The sequence below is a fragment of the Schistocerca serialis genome, chromosome 1 (genome assembly GCF_023864345.2).
Source record: "Schistocerca serialis cubense isolate TAMUIC-IGC-003099 chromosome 1, iqSchSeri2.2, whole genome shotgun sequence".
Taxonomy (NCBI): Eukaryota; Metazoa; Arthropoda; class Insecta; order Orthoptera; family Acrididae; genus Schistocerca; species Schistocerca serialis.
Genome location: NC_064638.1, coordinates 677,584,889 through 677,601,036, shown reverse-complemented (window position 1 = coordinate 677,601,036; position 16,148 = coordinate 677,584,889). Strand labels below are relative to the sequence as shown.

The window sequence follows — 16,148 nt, the reverse complement described above, 5'->3', positions numbered from 1 at the left end:
GTTTTATGTGGTCATTCCACTTCAAATCACTCCATACACATACTTCTAGATATTTTATGGAAGTAACTGTTTCCATTCTTTTCAATACACTATTTGTTCCATTTAGCTGCTCTACCATGTCATTTGCTGTCTCTGACAGAATTACAGTGTCATCAGCAAACATCAAAGTTTTTATTTCTTTTCTATAACTTCTAATACCCTTCCACAATTCTTCTTGTTTCCTTTACTGCTTGCTCAACATGGAGGTTGAATGACAATGGGGAAAGTCTACAACACTGTCTTACTCCCTTCTTCATCACTATTTCCCTTTCATGTCCTTTGACTCCTGTACATGCAGTCAGGTTTAAATGGTATAAATGCAGGTTTGCCTTTCTTCAGTCTACCTTCTAAGATAAATTGTAGAATCAATATGGTTTTGGCGACAAGAGAAGCGGTGCAAAACTGGATTGTGAATTTCACACTTCTCTTACTACAGTTGACTTGCTTGAAATGTTTAGCCGATCCTCTTCTCTGGATATGCGGCTGCGTCAATCTCCATAACTTCTTCTCCAAAGAAATAATGCTGGTTAGAGTAATCAATAAATTACTATCTCTCTCACTTGAAATAACTCGGTACTCTCATACTTTCAGTTCAGCTCAGGTGTATTTTCCTCTCCACAAGTTTCATATAAGCATCATACAAACTCTTGCAAGTCAACTACACCAATACCCATTAGATACAATTAAATATCACAATTGCCCGGTTTTAACAACCAAATAATTTATAGATGTTCCATGCATCTTGCTTCCTTCAGGGCTAAGACATGGAGTAAGTTAAAAGTCTGTAGTAAAAAGTTCGTTTTTCTTTTTTTTTTCAACAATTACAGTCACTAACACAGCGAAGAATAGCATTTAATTACTTCGCATCCTCTCAAACAGCATCTGTGGCTCTTGTGGCAAACACTTGTCAGCGTTGTTCGACTGTTCCGTTTATTGTCTTCTCATTACAAACTGCATACGGAAACCGGCGGTGCAGTGGATACATTTCCGCTCTCTTACTTACTTTTAAAATATTGGGTGTTTGAGACTGTGGAAGGCTGAGTGTCTCTAGAATTTACACCTAAATTCTTGAGTCACTACATAACCCTCCCCTTAGCTTGAACACGCGATATTTTATACATATTCAATATGTACTTTAATATCTCACATAACGCTAATTTACATTTTAATCAGTATACATTCTATTTCTTTTAGTAATTGTGTACTTAATATCTTGCTCTTCTTTTTTCATTTTGATAATAACTATCTGTTTTCATTACCTACAGTAACTTGTAATCTGGAGGAACTCTATGTAAATGAAAATGTTCTGACACTCGTAAACATAAAACATAATAATGCCATTGGAATATAGAATTCAAATTTACCAGAATAATTCCTACAAAATGTGTGACTTCTTCCACGATGCTGTCCTTTTCCCTTTAGGAACAATACCTATACTTTACATATGGGTTGACCCTATGAGAGCATTTCCTCCTTCTGTTTCGTTAGGTACATCCCTCTTAATTCCTATTTTCCTTTGGTACAGGTCAATCCCCTTCTTGGTTCCCCTGTTCGCACAGTATAGGTCAGCCTTTCTCAGGTCTGCCTATCTGCCCTTTATATCCAATAAATGCTGGGTGCAGCCCCCACCCCCCTCCCCTCTGCCCCCTTTATCCATCCTGAGCATGACTCATGGTTCATTTCCCAAGTATACATCTTTATATACTCTATAATTAAATATCCTCTGGAAAATAAAATGTATTTCACACTTAACACTCACTTCCTAATGCTTCACTTAATCACCTAGAGTCCTCCGCTACTCTTCCACTTCTAAGCTTGCAGTAGACACCACATTTATATAGACTATACAATATATCTTACATTTACTTATGCTATACTTGTCCCACTATCTTACACATCATTAGAACAAATGTTCAACTGACATTCCTGGATAATTATCACAATTAGTTCCTCCCTGGCTTATGCTTATTAGTTCCTCCTTGGTTTATGTTCTCCTTAATTACTCACACTTCCTTCTTATTTATCCCTGATGTAGAATTATCATAGTTTTTTTAATGTACATATGCAATATAGAATCTTGATCAAAGAATAAAAAGAAGATAGCCCCAAAGACAGGAAACCCTTCCCCAAGATCCCTACCTCGCCGAAACTTGAGTGCAGGGTGTATACGTGGACAAAGAAAAAGAAAAAAAAAAAAAAAAAAAAAATCTAGGATTTTCCCCAGATTTCCCGGTTAAAAATACACTTGCTCCTGGATGAAAACATACTTTTTCCATGTTATTAAGTGACCGTATATTTTCCCTCAGAACTGTAAAACTAATCAATCCATTGAATGGTTATGTTTTTATACATGAGCGTAGAATTTCCCGGCACTTTACAAAACGAAACTCAGGGAAGAAAACTCCTTTTGGGAAGATTTTTGATGTGCAGCAACATGTACGCTGCATATTTTCATATTACAAAAGTATAAATTCAAATTCCACCAAACACTGCATGTTACTTTCCGAACCATTGTAATCGAGATTGCGATGCGCTGTTGTAAGCCAGTCTTAGCTCATGTCATGTGATCCTGCCAGCCGATGGCAGTGGATATTCAGATCATAGAACATGTGATGTAGTCAGCTAATAGAAGTTAACACACATAGTGTTCTTACAAGAAAAGAAAAGCTTTCACACATAATGTTGATATTTTTTGCACGTGTTACACTTTAAGATACATCACATAAAATTTTTAGGAAAGTCCAATGGCTTGTCCTCAGAGTTTTCCACAAATAAATTAGCTACTGCAGAGAAGAGAGAGCTCCCCGTAGCATTACATCAATTTGCTCATAATAATGACGTGAATGTCTGATCTTCTGGGCTAGAAATACTTCTAAATGGCTCGTCATCAAATGCTCTGCGGTTTAAGAAATTCATCGTACATTCTCACACATAGTTCAACTTGTGTAAAAGGAAATTTACTTTGAAAGTAACGCTTTTCAAACCACCATTCACAATATTTTCCAGCGACCTATTAGAAATAGGTTCGTTTCAGTAGACGTCAGAGAACGCCAGATAATAGGCACCACCACACTTTGGCAGCTGCTATGACACAGGAAGTCCATATGTTCGTATGTGTAAAACATTAAAAGATCTTACTTATGCCATTAAAGAAAAAAGACATCAGAGGATACTCCAAGAGCATCGGAATTTTGTCGCAGAAGAAAAATCTCAGCACCTATGGAATGCCAAATGGTGAAGAATTAGTCACACTTGTTTGCAAGGGATGTTTGGGAGGTATGGTGTGTGTTCTGTGATAGCCATGTTTGTTCTTACACTACCCACCCCTCCAAAAACTAATATAAACCCTCACCTATTCATCACATTTCGTAAAAGGTAAAAAAAAAAAATCTGGATTAAATACAAAATTATGTATCATATTATCACAATTATGTAATGATTCATACAAAATCATATTTTCTATTAATCTAATATTCTTTGCAGTTATTAATTGCATCCAGGTCTGCGTAGACCAACTGGATAACAAATGACTTTCGAAGGGTAACTTAAGCAAAACTGTCTGGCTAGGCAAAAATAAGACCTAACTATACATGTATGGTGGGAGAGACTGGCTAGCTAGGCAAAAATAAGACCTAACTATATGTGGAGAGCATCAGCTGCTGTCAGGATTACAATTGAGACCACCACTGACTAGAGTGGAGAGTGAAGGTGACTTAACAGGCACAATCCTCTAACAACTGAGGACAACTACTTCCAAATACTTAGCGGACACACTCCTCCAGAGACTGCGTCAGCTACTGTCGACATTACAATCGAAACCACTGCTGACTAGAGCAAAGCGTGAAGGCGACTTAAATACTTATCGGGCATGATCCTCTAACAATTGAGGACGACTTCTTCCAAATAGTGGAAGATAGGATAGTATAAGAAGTAGAATGATAGTGTAAGAAGTAGGGGGATAGTGTAAGAAGCTGGGGGAATTTGGTGTAGGAAAATGTTATTGCAGAAGAAACACCAAAAACAACTAGGGATCCGATGGTCGTCACTCCGCCCGTTAACACAGAATGTTAATGTCCCTCGGAGACAGATGTGACTCCAGCCAGATCCCACGGATCTGACATTAACCTCACTCAATTACTTGTGAACCAATACTTCTCGTTAAATTTTGTGTGAAAGCCTCCCTACAACAAAACAATTACCACTTTATTAGGAAACACAACATTAAGTAAAGTTATTCTATTTTCTACTTTGTCATGGACAAGTTTTAATTCTTCACAGAAGTCATCTATAACATTGCTATTATCATTAAGTTTGGAAAAAGCAACAGATGAAATGTTTCCGGAGATTATCCTTGTGGCAACTTTTTGATCGATTATTTCCTCTACCTGTTCCTCCAAATTACTTATATTTATTGTGTCTGATGTTGCTAGTTTCTCTTTAAAATTCTTTTCCCTGTTATCAACTCGAATGTTAACACCTGCAATTTGTGGTTGGACTTTAGGAATTACCTTGTCCTGCTTCTCGACACGTTCCCTTAAAGTGTGTAGTCTCTGTGTTACTGCATCAAATGTGGCGTAACATATACTTTGAAATGATCCTAATTTCTCACAAAATTCAGATTCTAGTTCTTTAGCTAAGTTCTGAGACTGGTTACTATGGGTCTGACTAAAGTCAGTGAACAGTTGGTTTACATGGATAGTCAGGGAATTACTTAATTCATTCTTTAAATCTAATTGCAAACTCTCCACTTTATCATTTAAGGCATTGAACTTCGCATTTAAAACCTCACCCTGTGCTTCTAGTTTTTCACTTAAAGTAGCACTTAGTTCCTTTCTTATCACAGCTGAATCCAGCTTTTGTTCATCTAAGCTATCATTTAACTGAGTATTTACTGAATCTAAATCAAGAGTTAGTTCTTGTCTTAAAGTAGCTAAATTTGCACTCTGTGCATCTGATTTTTTACTGAAAGTTGCAATTTGAGCATTTTCAGCTGCACTTTGGTCATCTAATCTAGCATTGAGTATTCAATGAGTCTAATTTAAGACTTAGTGCTACTTCAACCCAGTCTGGCATTTCTTTTGTTACTGTTATGGCCATGGCTGGTTCTGATTTTTCCCCAGTTTTTTGAGTATTATCCATATTTTTCTTACTTTTAGATTGTGTTATCATAAAGAATTTCACCTCTGAGTATAATATCTATACTAACAGTCTATTATTGATCAGTGTCCTTAACTTCACATTCAATTAATTGACTTTCGATCACCCAGCGTAGAGTTTTATACTGCATTGGTGAACAGGTGTGTAATCAGTGCTGGTGAACAGCATGGGTGCCAGCAGCATCAAAGGTTGGTTTCAGCATCAGTGTCAGTGAATGAATTTGTAGTCAGCACTGGTGAGCAGCAGCTGGCACTGTTGGCGTTGGTTGCTGGTTACGGGGTCCATGCCCCCGTGATGTGTGTGAGGGCTGCTTACTCTCCACACTGGATCTTCGTCATCGAATATATCTCATCATAACTTATTAATTTTCACCCTTTTTTACCATTTATGCAGAATCCAACCCAGCGAGACAATTTCCCTGCCTTGTTACTATTGGTTGCTATAGCAATTCACAGTATCTTTTTATCTTGATTTTGTTTATTTATTTATTTATTGTTCCGTGGGACCACATTTAGGAGAAGTCTCCATGGTCATGGAACGAGTCAATACATGAAATTATAACACGATTGTAGAAACAGATAAAATGAAATATAAGAAACATATTCTGGCGACAAGTCGTTAGTTTAAATAAAGAAAATCAAGAATGTAACACTGGAATTTGCTTAATTTTTTATCTCTTCCAGGAGCTCCTCGACAGAATAGAAGGAGTGAGCTATGAGGAAACTCTTCAGTTTAGACTTAAAATTCCTCTTTCTTCGAGTCCTGATCACATCAGTCACCACATTCTAACGGTTTCTGATGATAGAACGTGTGGAGTAAATATATAAACTTTATGTTTTCACTAATTAACAATGTATTGGATTATGCAGAATAACATTCTCACATTTTACATGTAAATTTTTCTGTCTTCTCGTATTTCACTCATATTTTGAGCTTTTAACCCATTTGATACAAATAAATGTAGTCACAATTGCCTGGTTTTAACAACCAAATAATTTATAGACGTCCCATGCATCTAGCTTTATTCAGAGCTAAGACATGAAGTAAGTTAAAAGTCTGTAGTCAAAAGATCGTTTTTCTTTTTTTTTTCTTCTTTTTCTTCCAACCATCACATTCACTAACACAGTAAAGAATAGCATTTAATTACTCCATGTTCTCTCACACAGCGTCTGTGGCTCTTGCGGCAAACACTTGTTGGCGTCGTTCGACTGCCCCGCTTTTCATCTTCTCATTACAAACTTCCAACTTGCACATAGAAACTGGTGGTGCACTGGATACATTTCCACTCTCTTACTTTCTTTTAACATATTGGGTGTTCAAGATGGTGGAAGTCCGAGTGTCTCTAGAATTTACACCAAAATTCTTGTGTCACTATAACCTTCTAAGATAAATTGTAGAATCAATATGGTCTCATGTGTTCCTATATTTCTCCAGGACTCAAACTGATCTCTTTTTAGGTCAGTTTCTACCATATTTTCTCTCTTCTGTAAATCTGGAGTTCAGTAACACTTGCACATGTCAGTGTGTGCCTTCTTTGGAAATGGAATATAACATTGTTCTTGAAGTTTAGCCACGGCTTTATCGCCCAAGGATCTCAATAATTAAAAGGGAATGTCATCTACTCCAGGGGCCTTGTTTCCACTTATCTATTTCAGAGCTCTGTCAGATTCTTCTTGTAGTATGATATATAACATTCAATCTTCATCTCTTTCCTCTTCCCTTTCTGTATTATTATCTTTGAGTTTATTTCCCTTATAGAGCCATTCTTTGAATTCCTTCCACCTTTCAGCTTTCCTGTCATTGGTCAATAAATAATGCAGATAATAAGATTAAAACTATTATCAAATGGGAGACAAGACAGCCAGTCAGTGTAGAAGATGCCATAACAACTAAACTAAATGACAATGTTGTAGCTGATAATTCACAAGTTCCAAGGACTTTAACAATTATTTTCTAACTGCAACGGCAAAAATACTGATAAATGATTCAGTTGAAGTAGTAAAAGAATATATTACAAATGTCATACCACAAAACTTAAAGCAACTAGAAGTAACAGCAACATAATATACTGAAATTCAGAGAATTATACAATTTCTAAGAAACAAAACCTCATATGTTGTTGATGGAATTTTAAACAGAATTCTGAAAAGTTATTCTAACTTAATAAGTAATGTCCTTAGTGACATATGCAGTACATCACTGACACAGGGATTTTTTTCTAGACAGATTAAAATATGCAATTTTTAAACCTCTTTATATGAAAGATGAAAAGAAAGACTTGGATAATTATCCTTATTAACATCTTTTTCCAAAATATTCGAAAAAGTAATATAGAGCCTGCTCAAGAGCAGTCTCACATTAAAGTAGAATCAATTTACTTAGTATATCATGGTTTGGATTCCAGAAGAGCTGCTTGACTGAGAGTCCTATTTATATATTCACTCACCAAATATTATGTGTCTTAAATCACAAAATATTGTCAGTTTTTTTTGTGATTTTCTCAAGGCATTTGATTATGTAGATCACATAGCTCTCTTGCAAAAACGTAAGTTTTAAGGAAGTGATGACTTTACACACAATTGGTTTGAATCATACTTAACAAACAGTACGCAAAAAGTTATGCTGAATAATTCAAACAATGTTGAAGGTGTAGAAAATTTTAGTGACTGGAGAGAAATCACAAAGGCTTCAATTTTGGGTCCACTCCTATTCCTTATAATTGTGAATGACCTTCCATTTAACATTTAACAAGCAGAATTGATGCTTTTTACACATGGTACCAGTGTTATAACAAATCCTATCAGAGATAAAGCAACAAAAGAGACTGTTAATGAAGTTTTTCAAAGAATTATTAAATGGTTCTCTTGAAATGGACTCTTCCCATAGAAAAAAACGCCAAATGATACTCAGTTCTGAACAACAAATAGAGGCATATAAAACCTAGACACAAGCATCATCTGCGAGTGTGCACTATCATTACTTATATAAAACTGTTCAAATTCAGTCTCCTGATCAGATTCTTTTATTTCCAAATAAACAGTTTCAGGCCAGCTGCCCATATTCAGATCTATTACAAAAAAATTAAATTGCAGTTGGTTCCAAGCACATATGGTTTAAGATTTATGTTTAGAAAGGTTCAAAATTATTTAGAAGTTAGTTACAATGCAATAGTAGTTCAACAAACCATTTATCAGAGTTAAAGAGCAATCTGTCAAATGCGGCACTGAAAATTCTCTGTCACAATTAAATATCGACCAACCTGGAGCGCTTTATAATTTTTTTTAAAGAAACCTGTCTGTAGAAAATCGATTTACATCATTCATAAAAAATGTTTCTTACAGAGTTAGTACTACTCAGAAGTGCTCTCTATAGACTGAAATAATTCACACAAAGATGTTCCTAAGAATAACATATAAAACATAAATGAGGAGTTTAATACAATTAAAAACTTAGACACAATATTCTCACAGTTTATGTCATGTATATATTAGGAACTTTAATGGCAGTGGAAGAAAACACTAAGATCATGAAAAGAAACATGGATATTCACAACTATGAAACAAAACATAGAAAAGATTTTCATATGGTTAACAGAAGATTAACTTTAACAGCAAAAATCCCCTATGCCAAAGGAGCTGTTTTCAAAAATTTGTTACCAAATGAAGTTAAGATATTGACGGGGGATGCTTTTAAACAGCGAGTCAAGCAGTGGCTTATCCAAAAATGCCTGTATAACTTGAATTTATCATGAGTTAAAATGTAGTAAGAAATAATGTAAACAAAAAAAAACTGTAATTGTAAAAAACTTTATACTTAGTTGAAAATGCACGTGCATCTAAAATTACGTGTTATGAGCAATAAATTGAATTGAACTAAACTTTAAGAGAAACTTCAGAACATTCCAAAAATAATTTCTGTCCCTCTTATTTAGAGATCACAGAGTAAGATTCTACTGTTCCAGACCTAACACCACACCATGGTGAAGTTTCCTCTGCCGTGACCAATTTGCCACCGCCAGTGTGCTGAGGGTGACAGCAGTGGATGTTTAGTAGAGCCTTTTACGCCATCCAAAAGTAAGGCTATAACATGTCTTTAAAAATGTTGTAATGATTATTATGAATTGCTCATTAGAAACTCCCTCTACAATTGCCAAATAATAGGAAGAGGAGATGTTTTTGGGACATTCTAAAGTTTCTTTTAAAATTTTTAATGATATTAGACCCCTCATTTATGTTTTATATGCTATACACTGAAGAGCCAAAGCAACTGGTACACCTGCCTAATATCATGTAGGACCCCCAGGAGCACACAGAAGTGCCGCAACATGACATGGCATGGACTCGACTACTTTATGAAGTAGTGCTGGAGGGATTTGACACCATAAATCCTGCAGGGCTGCCCGCAAATCTGTAAGAGTACGAGGGAGTGGAGATCTCTTCTGAACAGCATGTTGAAGGCATTCCAACTATAGTCAACAGTGTTCATGTCTGGGGAGTTTGGTGGCCAGCAGAAGTGTTTAAATTCAGAAGAGTGTTCCTGGAGGCACTCTGTAGCATTCTGGATGTAGGGGTGTCACATGCCCTGTTGGAATTGCCCAAGTCCATCAGAATGTACAATGGTCATGAATGGATGCAAGTGATCAGACAGGATGCTTCGTATTTGTCACCTGTCAGAGTTGTATCTAGACATATCTGGGGTCCCATATCACTCCAACTGCACATGTCCAACACAATTACAGAGTCTCCACCAGCTTGAACAGTGCCTTGCCAACATGTAGGGCCACAGATTCATGAGATTGTGTCCATACCCATACACATCCGTCTGTTCGATACAATTTGGAACGAGACTCGTCCAGCCAGGCAACATGTTTCCAGTCATGAACAATCCAATGTCGGTGTTGACGGACCCAGGCAAGGCGTAGAGCTTTGTGTCATGCAGCCATCAAGGGATATGAATGGGCCTTTGGCTCTGAAAGCCCGTATCGATGATGTTTTCTTGAATGGTTCGCATCCTGATACTTGTTGATGGCCCAGCATTGAAATCTGCAGCAATTTGCAGAACTGTTGCACTTCTGTCACACTGAACAATTCTCTTCAGTCATAATTGGGCCCATTCTTGCAGGATCTTTTTCTGGGTGCAGAAATGTTGGGTTCCTGATCCACGCTTGTGAAATGGTTGTACAGGAAAATCTCCACTTCATTGTTACCTCGGAGATGCTGTGTTCCAACCCTCATGTGCTGACTATAACACCATGTTCAATCCTGATAACCTGCCATTGTAGGAGCAGTAACTGATCTAACAACTGCGCCAAACACTTGTTGTTTAGTCCCCCTTAAACATCCCAACAACCACCACCATCTTATATAGGCATTGCCAACCACAGTGCCGTATTCTGCCTTTTACACATTTCTGTATTTGAATATGCATGCCTACATCAGTTTTTTGGCTTATTAGTGTAAAGATCTTTTAAAGTTTTTAACAATATTAAATTTCTCATCTGTTTCATATGTTATAGTGAGGAATATCTTTTGTGTATTATATCAATCCATGGAGGGCAATTGTGAGTGCTACAGACTTTGCACCAGTTAGAATTCTTATATAAGTTTTTTTTAATTTTTTAAAGTGTTTATAAAATTCTATTAAAATATTGTGATGTTATTGAATTCCATATCAGTGTTTCATATGCTAAGTTTAGGATCATTTTTTATGAGCAACATCAATCTACTTTCTACAGTTAGCATTGTACTTGTTGCACCAATCAGGTTTCTTAAAAAAATTATAAAGCACCACAATCTGGTCTATGGTGTGAACTTACACAAGGTTATTTGGTAACCGTGATAGCATTATGGAGATGTTTAGCAAACTCAAGTGGCAGACTCTGCAAGAGAGGCGCTCTGCATCGCAGTGTAGCTTGCTCGCCAGGTTTCCAGAGGGTGCGTTTCTGGATGAGGTATCGAATATATTGCTTCCCCCTACTTATACCTCCCGAGGACATCACAAATGTAAAATTAGAGAGATTTGAGCGCGCATGGAGGCTTTCAGACAGTCGTTCTTCCCGCGAACCATACGCGACTGGAACAGAAAAGGGAGGTAATGACAGTGGCACGTAAAGTGTCCTCCGCTACACACCATTGGGTGGCTTGCGGAGTATTTAAAAAAAAAAAAAAAAAATAAATAAATAAATAAAATAAAAAAAAAGAACTTTCAGTGAAAGCATTTAATGGGATGCCATGCAACTGTAATAACTGTTGTATTGTAAGTAATTTTTTTACAATTTTGAATCTTTCTAAACACGAATCTTAAACCATTTGTACTTTTAACAACAGTTATTTAATTTTTTGTATCAGTCTCAAGATGGGGATCTGGCCAGCAAAAAGTATTCACCTGCAGTCATCATACAAGTACCTGTTCAAACAGTTAAGTATTTTTGACAGCATCCTCACAACACATATTTTTGCTACTGAAATTCGTCGTAACTAATCCACCACAATTTCAGAAGAAGAGTGGTGTCCATAGCTATGACACTAGAGGGAAAAATTACCTTTATTGCCCATTGTATTATTAAAGCTCTCAGCAGGTCAGAGCGGAGTTCAATATGCAGCAATAAAAATTTTTGGTCATTTGCCCAATAACATAAAATGTCTCATAGGTAGCAAAGCAAGTTTTAAATCTAACCTAATATCACTTCTCTTGGACAACTCATTTTATTCCATGGATGAATTTCTATTTAAAAACTGATAGCCTGTAAAAAGTGTAGCTGCATGAGTATGGCTAAGAAAATAACATGTTCATTAATGTTAAGACTAAACTTGTATAAATATTCTGTAAACTGATTTGTTCCACATAATTTTGATAAAAGAACTGTTCATATGATCTATGGAAGATGTAACTTACCTACCATATTAAGGGTTATAACATTCCCTGCTCTGACACAAAGAATGGAAATTTTGTTTTTCTTTGATATCAACGCTCTCCTGCAGATATGAATGTGGGACTGTTTTATGTCTGGAATATTTTACCCAAAAGGATGTCGTCATCATAACCATACAGTAAATCTGCATGCCCTTGGAAAAAATAATGACTGAAGTTTACCCTTGCTTTCAGCTCTTTGCAGTACTGGTAGCAGCACAGCAAGGCCATGTTGGCAAATTTTACAAGGACGCACGAGCCAATCATCCAGACTGTTGCCCCCTGCAACTATGGTAAGGTTGCTGTCCGTAACTGAAAATTCTATATGGTTTACAGTTTTATCCTTGAAGTGAGTAAAATTCAAAGAAGCAGTACATATTTACCAATTTAGCATCAGGATTTCTCTTGGAACTTTATCTATGATTAATTTATACCATTGAAAGAGGCAATTCATATTTTTTGCTCATAGATTCCATCATAAATGAAAGGATATGATATGTAACAGCGTACACATTAACAGGGTGAAGTAGCAGTCAGAAACTGCTTCTGTAGAGTTTTAATAGTTAACTATCATTAGTCTCCCTCCCCATGAATCATGGACCTTGCCATTGGTGGGGAGGCTTGCGTGCCTGAGCGATACAGATAGCCGTACCGTAGGTGCAACCACAACGGAGGGGTATCTGTTGGGAGGCCAGACAAACGTGTGGTTCCTGAAGAGGGGCAGCAGCCTTTTCAGTAGTTGCAGGGGCAACAGTCTGGATGATTGACAGATCTGGCCTTGTAACACTAACCAAAACGGCCTTGCTGTGCTGGTACTGCGAACGGCTGAAAGCAAGGGGAAACTACAGCCATAATTTTTCCCGAGGACATGCAGCTTTACTGTATGGTTAAATGATGATGGCGTCCTCTTGGGTAAAATATTCCAGAGGTAAAATAGTCCCCCATTCGGATCTCCGGGTGGGGACTATGCAAGAGGATGTCATTATCAGGAGAAAGAAAACTGGCGTTCTAGGGATCGGAGCGTGGAATGTCAGATCCCTTAATTGGGCAGGTAGGTTAGAAAATTTAAAAAGGGAAATGGATAGGTTAAAGTTAGATGTAGTGGGAATTAGTGAAGTTCGGTCGCAGGAGGAACAAGATTTCTGGTCAGGTGGCTACAGGGTTATAAACACAAAATCAAATATGGGTAATGCAGGAGTAGGTTTAATAACGAATAGGAAAATAGGAATGTAGGCAAGCTACTACGAACAGCATAGTGAACGCATTATTGTGGCCAAGATAGATACGAAGCCCACGCCTACCACAGTAATACAAGTTTATATGCCAACTACCTCTGCAGATGATGAAGAAATTGAAGAAATGTATGATGAAAAGAAAAAGAAATTATTCAGATAGTGACGGGAGACGAAAATTTAATAGTCATGGGTGACTGGAATTCGTCAGTAGGAAAAGGGAGAGAAGGAAATATAGTAGATGAATATGAATTGGGGGTAAGAAATGAAAGAGGAAGCCGCCTGGTAGAATTTTGCACAGAGCACAACTTAATCATAGCTAACACTTGGTTCAAGAATAATAAAAGAAGGTTGTGTACATGCAAGAAGCCTGGAGATACTGACAGGTTTCAGATAGATTATATAATGGTAAGACACAGATTTAGGAACCAGGTTTTAAATTGTAAGACATTTCCAGGGGCAGATGTGGACTCTGACCACAATCTATTGGTTATGAACTCTAGATTAAAACTGAAGAAACTACAAAAAGGTGGTAATTTAAGGAGATGGGACTGGGATAAACTGACTAAACCAGAGGTTGTACAGAGTTTCAGGGAGAGCATAAGGGAACAATTGACAAGAATGGGGGAAAGAAATACAGTAGAAGAAGAATGGGTGGCTTTTAGGAATGAAGTAGTGAAGGCAGCAGAGGATCAAGTAGGTAAAAAGACGAGGGCTAGTAGAAATCCTTGGGTAACAGAAGAAATATTGAATTTAATTGATGAAAGGAGAAAATATAAAAATGCAGTAAATGAAGCAGGCAAAAAGGAATACAAACATCTAAAAAATGAGATCGACAGGAAGTGCAAAATGGCTAAGCAGGTATGGCTAGAGGACAAATGTAAGGATGTAGAGGCTTATCTCACTAGGGGTAAGATAGATACTGTGTACAGGAAAATTAAAGAGACCTTTGGAGAAAAGAGAACCACTTGTATGAATATCAAGAGCTCAGATGGAAACCCAGTTCTAAGCAAAGAAGGAAAAGCAGAAAGGTAGAAGGACTATATAGAGGGGCTATACAAGGGCGATGTACTTGAGGACAATATTATGGAAATGGAAGAGGATGTAGATGAAGATGAAATGGGAGATATGATACTGCGTGAAGAGTTTGACAGAACAATGAAAGACCTGAGTCAAAACAAGGCCCTGGGAGTAGACAACATTCCATTAGAACTACTGACAGCCTTGGGAGAGCCAGTCCTGACAAAACTCTACCATCTGGCGAGCAAGATGTATGAGACAGGCGAAATACCCTCAGACTTCAAGAAGAATATAATAATTCCAATCCCAAAGATAGCAGGTGTTGACAGATGTGAAAATTACTGAACTATCAGTTTAATAAGTCACAGCTGCAAAATACTAATGCGAATTCTTTACAGATGAATGGAAAAACTAGTAGAAGCCGACCTCGCGGAAGATCAGTTTGAATTCCATAGAAATATCAGAACACTTGAGGCAATACTGACCCTATGACTTATCTTAGAAGCTAATTTAAGGAAAGGCAAACCTATGTTTCTAGCATTTGTAGACTTAGAGAAAGCTTTTGACAATGTTGACTGGAATACTCTCTTTCAAATTCTGAAGGTGGCAGGGGTAAAATACAGGGATCGAAAAGGTATTTACAATTTGTACGGAAACCAGATGGCAGTTATATGAGTTGAGGGACATCAAAGGGAAGCGGTGGTTGGGAAGGGAGTGAGACAGGATTGTAGCCTCTCCCAGAAGTTATTCAATCTCTATATTGAGCAAGCAGTGAAGAAAACAAAAGAAAAATTCAGAGTAGGTATTAAAATCCATGGAGAAGAAATAAAAACTTTGAGGTTCACCGATGACATTGTAATTCTGTCAGAGACAGCAAAGAACTTGGAAGAGCAGTTGAACGGAATGGATAATGTCTTGAAAGGAGGATATAAGATGAACATCAACAAAAGCAAAACGAGGATAACGGAATGTAGTCGAATTAAGTCGGGTGATGCTGAGGGAATTAGATTAGGATAGACAATGTTGAGTAATTAATTTACTAAGCAATAATTTAATGTAATTTGCCCCAATTTGCAGCAATGTGCTCATACATGTAAACAAGGGGACTCACATAGTGGAAGAATAATAGGATCTCTGTACTTTTCTAAAGTTCTGACCAGTAACATTTTCTAGAGTTCAAACTCCGATCAGTTCCTGTAGTCCAATCAAAACAGTAAAATCTAACCTAATCAATTTTTGAAGTATTATGTAGTTTACAAAATAACAATTTATTTTTACACCAGTCTTTATAGGACCACATTGGTCCCAAAATTGGCAGTCTGCAGTGAGAATCTAGACATATAACACTTGTGTCAAAATATGTGAAAAAGTCTGTGTCTCATGTCAGCTTGTGTAACAAACATTAGAAAAAACTGTGTTTGTAAGCTGGAATGAAAATTAAAGACTTGGGATGTACATAATTATTTTACTTGGAGTGACTTTTAGAACTATGTTATAATTATGGCAAGTGTATTAAAAAATTTTTCTTCAGTCACATGACCAAAGATTTACCAAACTTGACCACAGCATCATCAGAATCAACCGGAAGTGAATAAATGTGCAAATTAGTGAAACAAAAATTGTTTAATCATGTACATATTGAATGAATACCTCGCAATAGTCAATAAAATATCTGCAGTTCTATTTTATCTACAGGCTGGAGGTCATTACCACTGAGACAATGAGTGGAGACAAACTCCATCAGGCTAGTGACCTTACAAGTGGCAGGACTAGCTTCTCTGCTCAGGGGAA

At 36.9% G+C, this 16,148-nt stretch overlaps 1 protein-coding gene across 2 annotated transcripts in view; it reads right to left on the bottom strand.

The window, feature by feature from the left end:
• Positions 1-16,148, bottom strand: part of LOC126480126 (ionotropic receptor 25a) — a 417,221-nt gene that overhangs the window by 19,261 nt on the left and 381,812 nt on the right. The window lies entirely within an intron of this gene.